The sequence below is a fragment of the Hylobates moloch genome, unplaced genomic scaffold, assembly GCF_009828535.3.
Source record: "Hylobates moloch isolate HMO894 unplaced genomic scaffold, HMol_V3 SCAFFOLD_13, whole genome shotgun sequence".
Lineage (NCBI taxonomy): Eukaryota > Metazoa > Chordata > Mammalia > Primates > Hylobatidae > Hylobates > Hylobates moloch.
This window is the reverse complement of record NW_026652288.1, coordinates 6,680,923-6,696,481: the sequence shown is the minus strand read 5'-3', so window position 1 is coordinate 6,696,481 and position 15,559 is coordinate 6,680,923.

The following is a 15,559-nucleotide window of genomic DNA, read 5'->3' as shown; positions in this document are numbered from 1 at the left end:
TATATATATATGTAAATGAGAAAAATAAGGAGACATACACAGAAAAAGGTTAATCACCCTGGGACATACAGCTGGAAAGAATCAGACCCAGGACTCAGCCCAGATCTGCCTTGCTCTTCACCATGACTCCCCACATCATCCTGCCTGTCCCGGCAGCCACACATAGTTCCTCATGCCCCAGCACAGGCTCTTCCCTGCTGTGAAAGCTGCTCCCTGCCTGACCCCTTCTCACTCCACCTTCAGGACCTCGCTTCCTCTGCCCCCTGGACCTGCCATTCTCTCATGCCCACAGATCTAATTGTAAAATCTCATGGCTGATTACATAGAACCCCCGCTCTAGATTCTTCCATAGCCCTGACCACTCTGTGTTGTAACTCTGTGTATTGTCTACTGTGGCCAGTTTTCTACAAGTAACCGGATTTTTCCTCTGAATTTCATGGGATTTCTCCTCATGGGCAGAATATGCAGGGCTCAGGGTTGCAGCACCCCTCATTATGTCGAATGACCCATCTCAACATGTTTGTTTCTCATCTCCAGGGTTCTGGTCCATGTTGAAAAGTTTTCACCCAAGGGAGGAACCTCTCTGGCAGGGGACACAAGAACTGTGTCATCGAATTGAATCCTGAGACAGCCACAAGGCCAACTGGGGATCTTTAAGCCCCTGGAGGTTAGGCTGATGTGAATAGAGTTCATGCGATTGGCTGCAGTAATTGATCCCCTGATCTGGGGGAAAGAAGGTTGCTGTTGAACAACAGGAAACTCAGCAAACACGGAGACAATTTCGGGAATGGAGGGCTACTCGGTGGAGAAAGGGCATGCACAGTTACTGCAGCTCCACAGACATGGAGGCGCCCTCAAGATTTTTGCAGTGCACAACCTACACAACTAAATATGGGAGGAAAATAGCTGCCATATTCAGGACAGGGAGGAGGACTGGGATCCTTACCCCGAAAATGATGGCTAAAGTGTTGCCTAAATGCAAGGGGAACCTGGAAAGGGTAACAGAAGAAAACCACAAATGGAGGCTATGGCCTCAGGATGAAGAGTAGAGTCAAGAACTGGGGTCTCTCCCTGGATTCCTTTGCTCTAGAATATGCTTTTTAAAAATTCTACTTTATGCTCCTTGCTCACCTTCTACTTTTGTTTCTCTGATGCCTTAGAACCAGGGAAAAGGTAACAATAAAGTGCAGTGGAAGTTCAACAGAGGGTTCAGATGCAGGGACAGCCAGAAGAAGACTAAAACGAGCCTTATCTACCAATCCTACTGCCTGCTAACAAAGTTACCAAAATGCTTTTTTTTTTTTTTTTTTTTTTTGAGACGGAGTCTCACTCTGTCTCCCAGGCTGGAGTGCAGTGGCACAATCTCGGCTCACTGCAAGCTCTGCCTCCTGGGTTCACCCCATTCTCCTGCCTCAGCCTCCCGAGTAGCTGGGACTACAGGCGCCCGCCACCACGCCTGGCTAATTTTTTGTATTTTTAGTAGAGACGGGGTTTCACGGTATTAGCCAGGATGGTCTCGATCTCCTGACCTCGTGATCCACCCGCCTCGGCCTCCCAAAGTGCTGGGATTACAGGCGTGAGCCACCGCGCCAGGCCAACCAAAATGTTTCTACCATCACAAGTTCAAAGGAAATGGAAGCAGCTGTTCTGATGGAATTTTTTTTTTTTTACTGAAAAAAAAAAGTTTGAAGTCCTTTTCTCACAGTCAATGATGTGACTTAGAATCTAGGCCCTCTTGTTTGCTTGTTTTTCCAACCCGTGCTGAGAAAATTAGTATCTAAGGAAATCTTCCATTTCTGAAATGGCTCCAGGGAGAAAGAAAAAGAAGAACAGACTAATTCCAACTGAAGTCTAACCACATCATAGCTATGGTATTTCACCTTTTGTTTCATGATTTTTTTCCTTTCAGATTTTAGGAAAAAATATTCAGGATTCCTTAGGTACATATATGATAATATATATGGTTAGTAAATTGAGTATGAAACGCCCAACTCCTTACACAGAAGAACATTCCAGGTAAAGTAAGCTCATTTCATATTCTCATCCTAAATGTTCAGACTGATTCTTTAACTATAAGGAAAAAAAAAAAAGAAAAACATCTTCCAGTAAGAGAACTCACTTACTATGATTCAAATGAATGCAACTGAGGCAAATTAGCAAATTCACTTCTAAAACCCAGTAAAAAGTCCCATTTCTTTAAATTGAGGAGCATAATGAACAATATAAATCCCAGAGAAAGATACAAGTTATGAAAATAAGGCTTTCGATTCTATAATGCTCAGAACTGTATGGTACTTTATTATGCCTACGTGGTGGTGCCCTCAAGATTTTTGCAGTGCGCAACCTACACAACTAATTATGGGAGGAAAAGAGCTGCCATATTCTATCTCAACATTGAGCAAGAATAAAAAATAATCTTTACGTTTCTCACATAGATGTTAAAAGGCAATGTGAAATAGTGAAAGGAAAATAAACCCTTGTTCGAATCTTGGCAGTATACTCTTGGATGAATTAACTCAACTCTCTGTGTATTTGTCTTAATCAACAAAATGGGGATGACAAAACCAAACCCAAAGAGACACGGTGAGAATTCAGTAACTATTGTAATGTATGTTCGCCATCTTCTGCCAAATGTGCAACATACTATGCATTTGAATGGCATTGTTAATAAGCAGTGTTTAACACACTGTGACAATTTTTTATTCACTTACTTTACTTGAATTCTTAGAAATGTCGTGAACGGAGAAGCATCCATCTCAATCGCTGTGTGGTATACTTTCCTGTTATGCAAAAACCAGAAAGCTAAAACCTTGATTTCTAAGACTCCCTTGAATCTAGGGTACTGGTTGTGAATGAATTTCTGCGAGTTAGATGCTCTTGAGCAAGAGCTGGAAGTTGGAGGTGCTGTGGAGTCCATCTGCTTACGACTTCCGCTGCTGCTGGTGGTAAACACAGCCATGGAAACGTGGGGATTTTCTGCGGGGTGGTTTCAGGGTCCAGTCACTAGTTCATAGGTGTTGTGAGGCAGTTGTGGGAATGACAGCAAAGGTGTCCATAGTTTACATCTTTGTGTTTAATTCAACAGTCCCAGAAGTAACTGGACCGAGAGAATGACGGAAAGGCTTATAGATGTCTCAATAATTGCAAAAGCTAAGGTCGACATGATTCCTGCAAAGTGAATGGCATGTTTTGAATTAGGGATTAACATATGATAATGAGTTCCCATAGCCAGAATAAATGGGTCTGGAAACTCAGGGGTTACGGGAGGAATCATATTTTCACTAACTCAACTAATGATTCACTCTCTCCTAAAGCTTTCACTGTTCTTCCAATGACTATGAGCTCTGCTAGTTAGAGCTCTCATCACCCCATATGTGAATACTTTCACAAAGGTTGTACCAGTGAACTGGACCACCAGGTGATATGGGACCAGCAGGCCAAAAAAGAGGGTCACTGTGTTGACCCAGGTCATTGACACTGATTTCAAAGGAGTAATAGCATTGCTGCAACAGAATGCCAGCAGGAAAGGATACTTTGAAATCCAGGAGATTCTCTGAAATTCCTCCAGGAACTCCATATCCAGCTATAAAAGCTAACAGATGTTTTCAGCAGCCCATTACAGGCAGGACTACCCAGGGCTCAGCTTGTGAGGAAGGATGAAGTACCTCACCTCGCCAGGTATAAAACCCTGACAAATTGGGCCAGAGAATGGGTAGTAAAGGAAGGAAGTTATTAATACCAAATACAGCTCTAAGAGTAGCTGCAGAAACAAACACTTCAATAGCCTCCCCTACATTCTTCTCTATTCTATTCGTTTGTGCACATACTTATAATTGTTAAACAATTTCCTTTTCCTTCATCTATTTTCCATGTTGCTTGTTTATAAGGTGTTTTGTTATGGTAAAACTGATTTAGCTTGAATGTTATAAGACTATAGGATTGCAGGGCAGTATCAAAATATATCATGACCCAGGGATGAGGCAGTAATTTATAGGACTCTGGGTCTCCCTTTTTTTTTTTTTTTTTTTTTTTTTGAGATGGAGTCTCACTCTGTCACCAGGCTGGAGTGCAGTGGTGCGATCTCAGCTCACTGCAACCTCTGCCTCCCAGATTCAAGTGATTCTCCTGTCTTAGCCTCCTGAGTAGCTGGGATTACAGGCATGCACCACCACGCCCAGCTCGGGTCTCCCTTTTTTTTAAGACAGGTAAGTACATTTTACCTTGGGCAAGGGATAGTTACATTATATTAGGTGGGATATGCCTACTATGATGTTGTTATTGTGCGACCACTTAAATACGGGTGGCAAGTGGTATCAGATATGGAGCGGCAGTGCGGTGGGTGTGTGGAAGAGTACAATATTGATAGGCTCTTGCTATCCTTTCCAATCTCCTGTTTGTGTGTCTTTCTGTATTTCACAAACTAGAAACATGAAAACCACATTTCCAAGACTTCCTGGCAGCTGGAGTTCTGGTCATCCATTAGGCCGTCTGAATAAGATGAGTGTGAGCAGGTCATCATCAGGAGGCCAGAGCGAGGGGGAAGCCCTCTGACTGCTGCTTTGCTGTTGCCTCTGGCAAAAGAAGTCCTAAAGAGCTGGGTGTTCGGCCGCAGCAGTCGCGAGCTCCATTGCTGCTGAGCGGTAGCTGCCCCCTCGGTTCTGGGCTGCAGCAACAGCAACGTCTCCTTAAAGCCCGGGTGCCCAGTGATGCTTTCTGATGCCCTCATGTTCTTGATTGTGGTTATGTCATGTTCTGGGAGTTACTCTCAACCTAGAGCCTGTGTCTCTAGCTTTTCCCACAATGTTGAAAGAGCCCAGTTTTTTTCTATTAAAATCCTTTCTGCTTACAATAGTGAGGGTGGCCCATTTTCCACAGGTGAGCACTGAATTTTACTGGTGGCCTCTCAGTGATAGAAGATGGGAGCCATCCACAGAAGGGGTATTTTATCACTGACATTATTAAAACTCTTGGCGCACAATGATAATAGAAACAGACTGATTTTAATTGGTTTCACTGTTATTTTTAGATTATCTACAAGCAATGCACCCATTGCCTGCACCTGGGGTGGACTATTACCACCTCCCCATTTGAGAATACCTGGCTCACAAAATCCATACGTGTGATTGCTGTCTGTTACTCACAGAAGCACGTTTCTAAATCATCTAATCACACTTAGGTCCTATGTACTCTTAATTTTCATACAGCCTTAATAAAATTTATCTGATTCTCCCATTCTCAATAAATAAGCCACAACAATTTAGAAGAGCTGGTGAATAAATACCAAGATAGGTACAGTGAACCAGAATGAGAGTTGATATCTTAGCTGGAAGGAGTGCTGCATTGGAGAAACGTCATCTGGGCTATAGCCTTACTTCTAGTTACAAATAACTACATGTTCCAGGGCAAATTATTTTTATTCCACAAAAAATATATGTGTGCCTGTTTAGACAGACCACTCAGTACTAGAACACAAATGCCCTTCCCTGATCATCCTTCCCTCCATGAAAATACTATTCAAACCCCTTAACAATATTTTTTTCTTTGGGACAGTTATAACCATCTGACATACTAATTTAATTGTTTGTGCATTATTATATCCTCTGCTAGGATATTATCCCCTTGAAGTTGGGGAGTTTATTTCGTATATTTTCAATACCTAGTGTATGGCAGATGCACCTGATAGCAATAAATTAAGAAATGAGGGTGGCCCCGTGGAGCTTGCTGGGGGAGGATGGTGAGTGAGGGTGTTATAAGAACGCATGCTTTCTGCAAGCAGTTGTGGTTCCCTGTTCAGCCACTGGACTGTCCATGCATGTAAGTTCCCCTAATAAAACCCTCTATCTGGTCTGCTGGCTCCCAGATTCTTCTTTGGCCTCTTGAACCTGGTCCCCTCCCTGCCGAGGTTAAGAGGGCTCTGGCATGACACTGGATCAAAAGCAGCACCTGACATATGCACAGTAAGTATTTGACGAATGAAACTGAGAATGAATAAGTTAGAGTGCATTTTCTCAAAGAACTGACCATGTAGAGAAGAAAATTAGACATGTATATTCATGATTTCAATCTAAGCCAGTGAGGGCCAAGAGCCACCAGCATGATTTAAAGAAACGCCAGTTAAGAGATTATATTAATCAGCTGTGGGGCCATGTGTTTTACTAAAAATGCAGTAGACGTGAGTAAAACAAGAGAGAAACTCTTTCTCTCTGACGTGACAATCTGAACTGGTAGTTGTCCTAAGGTATCACACAAGGGTTCTAAAAACCCATATTCCTTCTAACTTGATGCTTCACCTTCCAGTAGAGCATTCATTTAACTTTGGAAACATATTGAATTATCTGTGCTGGGGAAGAGAAGCAGGGGAAAGAAAAGGGAAGGAACAAAACTATCCGAGTCCTAGCTCTAGAGATTCTGGTATTGTTGGTGTGGGGTGTTTATTGTTAAAGACCCTCACATGAGTCTAATATGCAAGCAAGATTGGAAACCATCACCCTGTAGGGTTGTACTTATTCCCATATTCAAGTAGGCTGAAAGGCAGCAGAAGTCAGCAGCAACCCCTACGCACATTCCTGATGCACCACACTTGCCAGAATGGGGTGTGTTCTCTGAAAGCTTGGGGCAGCCCACAGTGACCTGTGTGCAAAGCAAAGTGCTAGCTTTTAACCAGGGGGTGGGAAGAATGTGCGTCCCCATCAGCAGGTGATGGAGATCGCATCAAGGGAGAGTGTGGGATACTTGTTCTAGTTGGCACTGCTCCCCAGCCCGCTACCTACAGCTGGAGCAAACTGAAGAATCAGAGGCCGAGGAGCTCAGCACCTTGCACAAAAAAGCTCCAGGTGCACTTGAACGCCATCAGCATGCAAGCCAGTGCTCTGGAATTAGGGCCGTGGCAGGACAATAATCTGCTGGGACTGTATAATAACATTTACACCAAGAATGACTAAGGCTGGGACAAAGGTAATGCAAACCATGACTCTGTGCAAAAACTTGGCAGAAAAGAAGGAAAGATCAAGAGACAGCTTTGTTGCCTGTGGGGAGAATTCCAGAAGTTGTCACATGGTAACATTTTTGTTCCACTTTTGTAGGAAGGGACTCACTGTAGACAAAATTATAAAAATAGTAATTCAACTTCTTTCCTTTTTATTTTTTGACCAATGCTCCTGCCTAACCTAACACAAGGAGTTTGACCTATTCTTGAGATGAGCTTATTTACCACAAACAAGAAAATTTATTTCAGAGCTATCAAAAGCAACATCTATATTGTTATTCTTTGACAGAAAGAGGAAAGAGCCACAGGGGAACTAGCATTTGATTTATCGAATTCTCCTTGAACGCTAACCATTTTTTTATTTTGTTGGCAGGGAATTTGGGGGAAATGCCTTATTATTATTTTTTCCCCCCCCCGAGACACAGTCTCGCTCTGTCGCACAGGCTGGAGTGCAGTGGCACAATCTCAGCTAACTGTAAGCTCCGCCTCCCGGGTTCACACCATTCTCCTTCCTCAGCCTTCCGAGTAGCTGGGACTACAGGCGCCCACCACAACACCTGGCTAATTTTTTGTATTTTTAGTAGAGATGGGGTTTCACCAGGTTAGCCAGGTTGGTCTCGATCTCCTGACCTCATGATCTGCCTGCCTCGGCCTCCCAAAGTACTGGGATTACAGGCATGAGCCACCACACCCAGCCCCTTATTATTTTTAATATCAAAATTGTTTTGACACATCTTGGAAACAATGAGTGAAAAAAAGGGACCCTCTTTGATATGCAGTTGTGTAAATGTGAATATAACACCTCTGCAATACACAGCAAGCAAAAGTTGCCCAGAGGTGATGTGTACAACAAAAGTCTAGGAAACCCTTTAGTCCTTGCTTTCTTTTTAATGAGTGTTTTTTTCTCTCCCAAAAAAAATCTTTAATTAAGCAAAGGAAAGCTGTAAGTCTAGCTGTATAATACATTAACAGTGAGTTCCCCTTCAAATAGCTTGACATGTCCAGAGCTTTACAGAGAACATCAGCTTACCTGTTGGCCAGCTTTCCTAACTACATATTAAATTTCAGAATGATGGTGAAGAAGCCCAAAGACTTTGTTTTCAGATTTCATATTTTAAAAACTGTATTAGACGCCCTTTCTAGCAAAGCAAACATGTCCAAATGCTCTGGAATCCATGGCCTAAAGGTCATTTGGATCCAAGTGTCACTCTTTTCTAATTGTAGGAAAAGAAAGTATAAATGGCATGTAATAGTCTGTTGGGAAGCCATGGGGAAGCTGGGAAGAGAACGGAGAAAACACAACAGGCTTTGGATGAGACAAATCTACCATGGGTCAATCATTCCTGTTCTTCAGTCCAGAAGCACAGTTTTGTTTTTTTTTCCCAATACCTCCAGGCCTTTGAATCAATTTGTTAACTCTATCTTGAATTGTCCAATAAGTCCCTGGATATGCCAATAAAATGCAAGTTTTATCAATAACCAAAGCTGGAGATCACATTTCCACTAGCCAGCATTTATGTTTATACTCTTCCTTAGAGCAAGCCCTCCTTTCAGAATCATTTTTAAAATCCACATTTTTTTTTTTTTTTTGAGACGGAGTCTCGCTCTGTCACCCAGGCTGGAGTGCAGTGGCGCAATCTCGGCTCACTGCAAGCTCCGCCTCCCGGGTTCACGCCATTCTCCTGCCTCAGCCTCCAAGTAGCTGGGACTACAGGCGCCCGCCACCACGCCCGGCTATTTTTTTTTGTATTTTTAGTAGAGATGGGGTTTCACTGTGGTCTCGATCTCCTGACCTCGTGATCCGCCCGCCTCGGCCTCCCAAAGTGCTGGGATTACAAGCGTGAGCCACCGCGCCCGGCCAAAAATCCACATTTTATTAGTCTAGGTTTTCCATAGATAGATAGATAGATAGATGGTAGGTAGATGAGAGGTAGATGAGAGATAGATAGATGATAGATAGATAGATAGATAGATAGATAGATAGATAGATAGATAGATAGATAGTAGATGATAAGTAGATGAGAGACGATAGATAGATAGATAGATAGATAGATAGATAGATAGATAGATAGATAGATAGATAGATAGATTGATTGTAGGTAGATGATAGGTAGATGAGAGATAGGTAGATGATAGATAGATGGTAGGTAGATGATAGGTAGATGAGAGACAGACAGACAGATAGATAGATAGATTAGATGATAGACACTAGAGGTTATTTATTATGGGAATTGGCTCACATAATTATGGACATGGAGAAGTCCTGTGATAACCCTCTGCAAGGTGGAGATCCATAAAAAATGGTGGTGAAATTCAGTCCCAGTCCAAAGTAAAACAAACAAACAAACAAACAAAAAAAGAGCTCCAATGTCCAATGGCAGGAGAAAATGGATGTTCCAGCTCAGGAGAGAGAGTAGGGAATTTGCCCTTTCTATATCCTTTTTTCTTTTAGGGCTCTCAAAGGATTAGACGATGCCTGCCCACACTGGTGAGGGCTGATCCTTACCCAGTCCACTGAAACAGACGCTAGGCTCTTCCAGAAACTCCCTCATGGACACACCCAGAAATAATGTTCACCAGCTATCTGGGTATCACTTAGCCCAGTCAAATGGACACATACAATTTACCATTGCACACAGATTTCATGCTGCTTGTTTCTCTGAACTTTGGGTCAGCATATATCTGGCTGGTTTTAATTTGATAAGTGTCTAGGACCTCAGCCCAGGCTCAGAATGTCAGCCCCATCCTTCAGGCCTTGGATTTGCCTGCCCATTAGGTTATATTCTCTCATTTTCTTGACAGGAGACTAAAAATGTCATTTACTACTATATTTCACAAGAATACTGTGGCTACTAAGTGAAAATATAATGCTTTGTAAATATGACCCTGGCTTGCTTTTCAGAATAACAACAGTTTGAAAACATTCAGGCCTGCATAGTTCCCAGACATGCTCCCTGTGTAAGAAGTAATGGAAACAGGGAGATTGGAGAAGGCAAGGCCCTAGGATCCCTGGAAGATTGTTTATTTTAAAATATGCAAGTTTCTCAGGAGAAAAGGCAGGATGGCATTACAGGACAAAATAATATATGTGTCTTTTTTTATGCATCTTCACTTGAAATGTTACATTCTGCAAATAAACACAGAAATAAAAGGGTTTTGTGCCACACAGACTTGGCTTCACATCCTACTGCTGCCCCTGGAAGCTTTGAGAACTTCAGTGAGTTATTCAGCCTTTAGAATTATTGGTTTCTTCATAAGACACATGGAGATAATTAGCCAGATTTTTGGGTAGCGTTGGATGAGGTAACACAGTAAAGATTCTACCACTCAAGGTAGAATCTCATCATATTTTTGTCCTGCTCACTACACTCTCCACGCTTTAGTTTGGGATAAGGAGGGAGGGCTCCCTAGAGGGGATAATATGACAAATTATTAACTTACCCGCCTAATTTTTGTTTTTTGATTTGCATTCACTAGAGGACACAGCTTTATGGCAACAGAAATAATATTTATTTCAACAGGCACTCTGTGAGCCCCACTACTTAAATTTACTAGCTAAGCAAGAGATCTATTGTGCAACATGGTGACTATTAATAACAATTGTGCTGTATATTTGAAAATTGCTAAAAGAGTAGATTTTAAGTGTTCTCATCACAAATAAATGATAAATACGTCAGGTAATACATACCTTAATTAGCTTGAGTCACCCTTCCACAATGTAAACAACATATTTCAAAACATCATGTTGTACTCCATAAATATACACAATTTTGTTAATTAAAACATTTAAAAAATAAAACTAAAAGAGAAATTACCAGCTAAGGAATACAATGAGAAATTAAGATGTCATATCACCTTATCTCAAGAGTCTTACAGTGGAGTAAGATAAGTTTCTGACAACATGTAATATAGGGAAAATAAAAAAAGCTTCAAGAAACAACACCAATGAGACTAGAGCCCAGTTGAAAAACAGTTCTATTAAAAAATATCAAGGTAGGAAGGATGCGGGATTCAAACTGGTCCTTAATATCCTGGCACCTAAACATTTAGAGTCACCTGGGTGTTCAGGAAAAGAGCTTGTGGGTTCATGTGTAGCTCAGTACTCACCACACTTTTTGGTAAAAAAGAAACCTTCCATTCTATTTTCCCTCCAAAGAACCATGTTGGCGCAAGCAATTTATCAAATGAGAGGAAGAGACGGGATGATTTTTAGGTTCATGTCAAGACAAATGATATCAAGTTCAATCCCTCCGCCATAGATTCTGGTTTCCCAGGAGCTTGCTCCCCAGCCTAGATTTCATACAGGTGAGAAGAATGCAAGGGTTTGTCAATGAGCTCTGTCTTCATTACAATGAAAAAGGATGAAGACTAATAAAGAAGGAAACAATGAATCAACACAATATATCTGAAAACTGGCCAAAGCCACCCATTCATTTATTTAACAAATATTAATAGAGTACCCATATGCCAGGCATTGACCTTCCTACAGGGGACACAGCAAAAAAAAAAACAACCCAAAACCTCTACATTTGTACTTTCAGAGGGCTTGTATTCTTGTGCCGACAGGCAGGGAAGAAAAAGAATAAATAAATAGGTGGAATGTGTAATGTATTTCTTCATGATATTTGCCATAGAGGAAATAAGCCGGGGAGGGGATGAGTAGAGTGAGAAAGAAGAGAGGTGATGTTACCTGCCTGGGCTAGGAATCTTCATTGAAAAAGCGGCATCTACAGAAAGACCTGAAGCCAGTCCGGAGCAAGCCATGCAAGGAACCTGTCGGAGAATAACCTGTGCTGAGTCGGGGAAGATGAGGACAAAATAAAACCGAGTGGCAATTGCTACAATAATCCAGGTAGCCAGTGAGGTGGTTTCTGGCCAAAGGAACCAGAAGAAGGGGATTATCACTACCTGTAAAACGAAGACGCTACAAATGGCAAGTTGAGGGGTGAGAGAATCAGAACTTTGGTTTTGGACACTATGCTTATTTTCTAGAACTGTGCTAACAAAGTACTACAAGCCAGGTGGCTGAAAACCTCACCATTTTATTGTCTCTTAGTTCTGGAGGCTAGAGGTCTGAAATGGAGGTGTCAGCAAGGCTGTGGTCTCTTTGTGGATTCTAGGAGAAAATTATTCCTTGCCTCTTCTAGCTGCTTTGGTTGCCAGCAATTTTTGTCATTCCTTGGCTTGTGGATCCATGACTCCCATCTCTGCCTCTTCTTCACATGACCTTCTGCCTGTGTCTGTGTCTCTTCCCCACTCCTCTAAGGTCACTGGTCATATAGGAGCAGAGCCCATCCTAATCCAAGCTTCCAGAAACAATGCCAATGAGACCAGAGACCAGGTGAAAATCGGGCTCTAGTCACATTCTGTGCATTTTCAAACCACAGAAGTCAAATTAGGTAGAGGGATTTAACTTTATATAATTTATTTTGGAAGGAACCTAAAAATTATCCAATCTTTTCCTCTCATTTAATATCTTGCTTGGACCAAAATGGTTCCTTGGAGGGAAAATGGAACGGGAGGTTTCTTTTTTACCAAAGAGTGTGGTGAGTACTGAGCTACTACACATGAACCCACAAGCTCTTTTCCTCAACACCCAGGTGACGCTAAATGTTTAGGTTCCAGGATATTAAGGAACATCGTGATTACATCTGCAAAGACTCTGATTTTTAAGGTAAAAGTCCCAGGATGTCTGCATATCGTTTTGGAGACACAATTCATCCCACAACAGACATAATGTCATGTTTTGCAATTAAATATATAAATGTGGATATTAGAGAGATGTCCGAGTAGGGGATATTAACATGGAGGTCACTGCTGTAGGCAATAATTAAAGCCATGAGATTACACGGGAGCATGATGGTAGAGAGGGTTGTTACTGAAAACAAAGGGCCAAGGCCGTGCTTGCATTTGGAAGTCAGGAAGGTGAGGAGAATCTGGCAAATGAGGCTCAGGAGGAGCTGGCAATGAGAGAGACAGAAGCCTTGAGAGGTGGATCCCTTAGAGCTAAGCAAAGAAAAGGTTTCAAGGAAAAGTGCGTAGCAGAACAATTAACATGGTGTTCAGAAAACAGCAAGAAATATGAAGTTGGGAAAGCAAGGAGTGGGAGTCGTGGTCTGGGTACCAAGACAGTGTTTTGTAAATTCCAGGTAATCAATGAACCTAGGCATGAAGGAAGAAGCTTCATGCTCTGAGGGACACAGCCTGGAACTCATCCATTCAACAGACACTTACCAAGTGTCACTCTGTGCATCACAGCTCCCATCCTGCTTCCATCTTCATGTCTCCTCCAGCCTTCCCCTTCACTCACTAAAACCCTGGAGATTACAATAGGCCCATCCATGCAAGGGAAAATCCAAAATGTGCCTTAAAATGAGCCAACAGAGAGGAGAGAGAGAGAGAGAGAGAGAGAGAGAGAGGAAGCCTGGTCTATATAATAGACATTGTTCCCAGGAGACAGGGAACTGTGCAGGAACTACCTTGGTCACCAGTCCACAGCATGTGGCCTAGAATACACCCTAAACTTCATAAATGTAAAGTCATCCAAACGCAATGGTAATTGAGCTGGGAGAAGGCAGAAGACTGAGGTGCCCCTGAGGAGCTCAGTTGAGGTTCATTGAGGTTTGCAGTGAACAGTGAAAAAGGAATTGGCTTCTGTGATTTGGTGCACTCAGACACCAGCTTCGCTGCAGCAGCAGTCAAGAGGGAAATCAAAGGACTGCCATCTAAACCAGCAACGTTTCTCACTAGCCACAGAGTAAATCCAAAATAGAACTGGGATTTTACAGTTGTCCCAATGTTTGCCTTTTTTAAAGAGTAGAACTGGAAACCGTGAAATATTAAATCAGGGTAATGATGCTCTGGTAACTTCAACACAAATAGTCTCATGCTACAGAAAATAATCCTTTTTTTGGTGTTTGTCAAAGTAATATTGAATTACATATTTTTTTTGGGAAAAAAGAGGTGATGTGTTTAAACACTGTCCTTGTGGGAGCCACCTATTTGTGGTGAGGTATGTGAAAACAGGCAGATATGTATTCCTGGCAAATATACAAGCATTCTAATGCCTGTGATCATGAAAACTATAATAAATATTAATACATCAAGGGTTTGATGATAAACCTTAGCTTTCAATAACTAAGAAATATGCCTAGTATTCTGATGAATTCACGTTTTCTATGCTTCATTTCAGTGCAAAGTGGATTACAGCTTTTAGAAAGTAATGTGAAAGTGTATTTGCTCAAGGGGTTGACTCCAGGGAGCAAGAAGCATGCTCCTCTGCTTACATCCTTTTAGTCAATAATTCAAAGATCGCTCTTGGGGAAGCGCATGTTAAACTTGGCCTCTACGCAAAAACAGTCTCTTGAGCAAAGGGTGCTTTCTTGATTCACAGCTGCTTCTGAACTGCCAGGTGGCAGCTACAGACTTTTTCTGAAAACTGCCTTTGGATAAAAAATTGAACTCCCTCTCCATTTCTGCTCCAGGATTCTGCCTCCCAAACCATCCATGAGCAACACAATCCTTGCCTCTCCACCTCACGGGTGCCTTCACCAATTGTGGAAAGACAAGCAGAACAATCTTTCACCAGAAAGGGCCCGTCCCTTATTCCTAGATGAGTCGGGAGTGGGTTCAGGGTTACCTCTTAGCTTTTCCCCTTGCTAGTCTTAGAAAGTGGCAGGTGCATCTTGCACAGGGACCTTGGCCTCTCCCTTCTCTTGGCTTCCTACCAGTACTTTTCCCCGACCCTCTCCAGGGTCCCAGCGTCATCTCGCCATCACTGCTAAGTTCTGGAGCATGTGACTTTGCCCCATAATGTTGCTGCCTCTGCCAGGTGGATAAATCCCACATCCTATTTTGTTCTGGATCCTCTTATTCTTTAAAACAAGCTCACTGTATGCAAGACGTCTTCCTCTCATCAATAAGGAATGCCTCTCATGGAATAAGATCACTGTACTGATTAAAAGAAAATCTCCTTCAACCCATCAGTGGTAAAGACAGAGAGGAAAACAGAGAGTAAAGCAGATAGAGAATCCCACACTGACATATAATCTCTTGAGGTTTTCTCTCTGACAAAGAACATTCACATGTCTAGCCTTAAATTCCCACCAATAAAGTGGAAGATTTCAATTAGAATGGTTTCCTCCAGCCCTCAGCACCTTTGGTTCCATGGCTGGCTACCGCTGAGCTTCGGCCCCAGCCGCAGTGGTTAAATGTGCCATCTGTGTCTGTCCCCTCCTGTCCTGCCCGTTTCACTACGCTGAGCCACAATCACTCTCTGGAGTTTAAACATAGAGAATCAAATAATCCAGGGGCACACGCTGGGGAAACATTTCTCAAAACCACACACCACAAGAAACATGTCGGATTCTAAAATCTCATTATAAAATGTTATAAAGGCAACACAAATAGAGGGAAAACAGACTAAAAATCAACACACTCCAGATTTTCTGGAAGTAACTAATGCATCCAAGCTGACCTTAGAATTCCTTCTGGAAAGTCCTGAGGTTCACAATCCCTGCCTTAAGATTTCAGTCTCAATATCTCCTAAGTTGAGTATCTCAGTGTCTCCTCTCC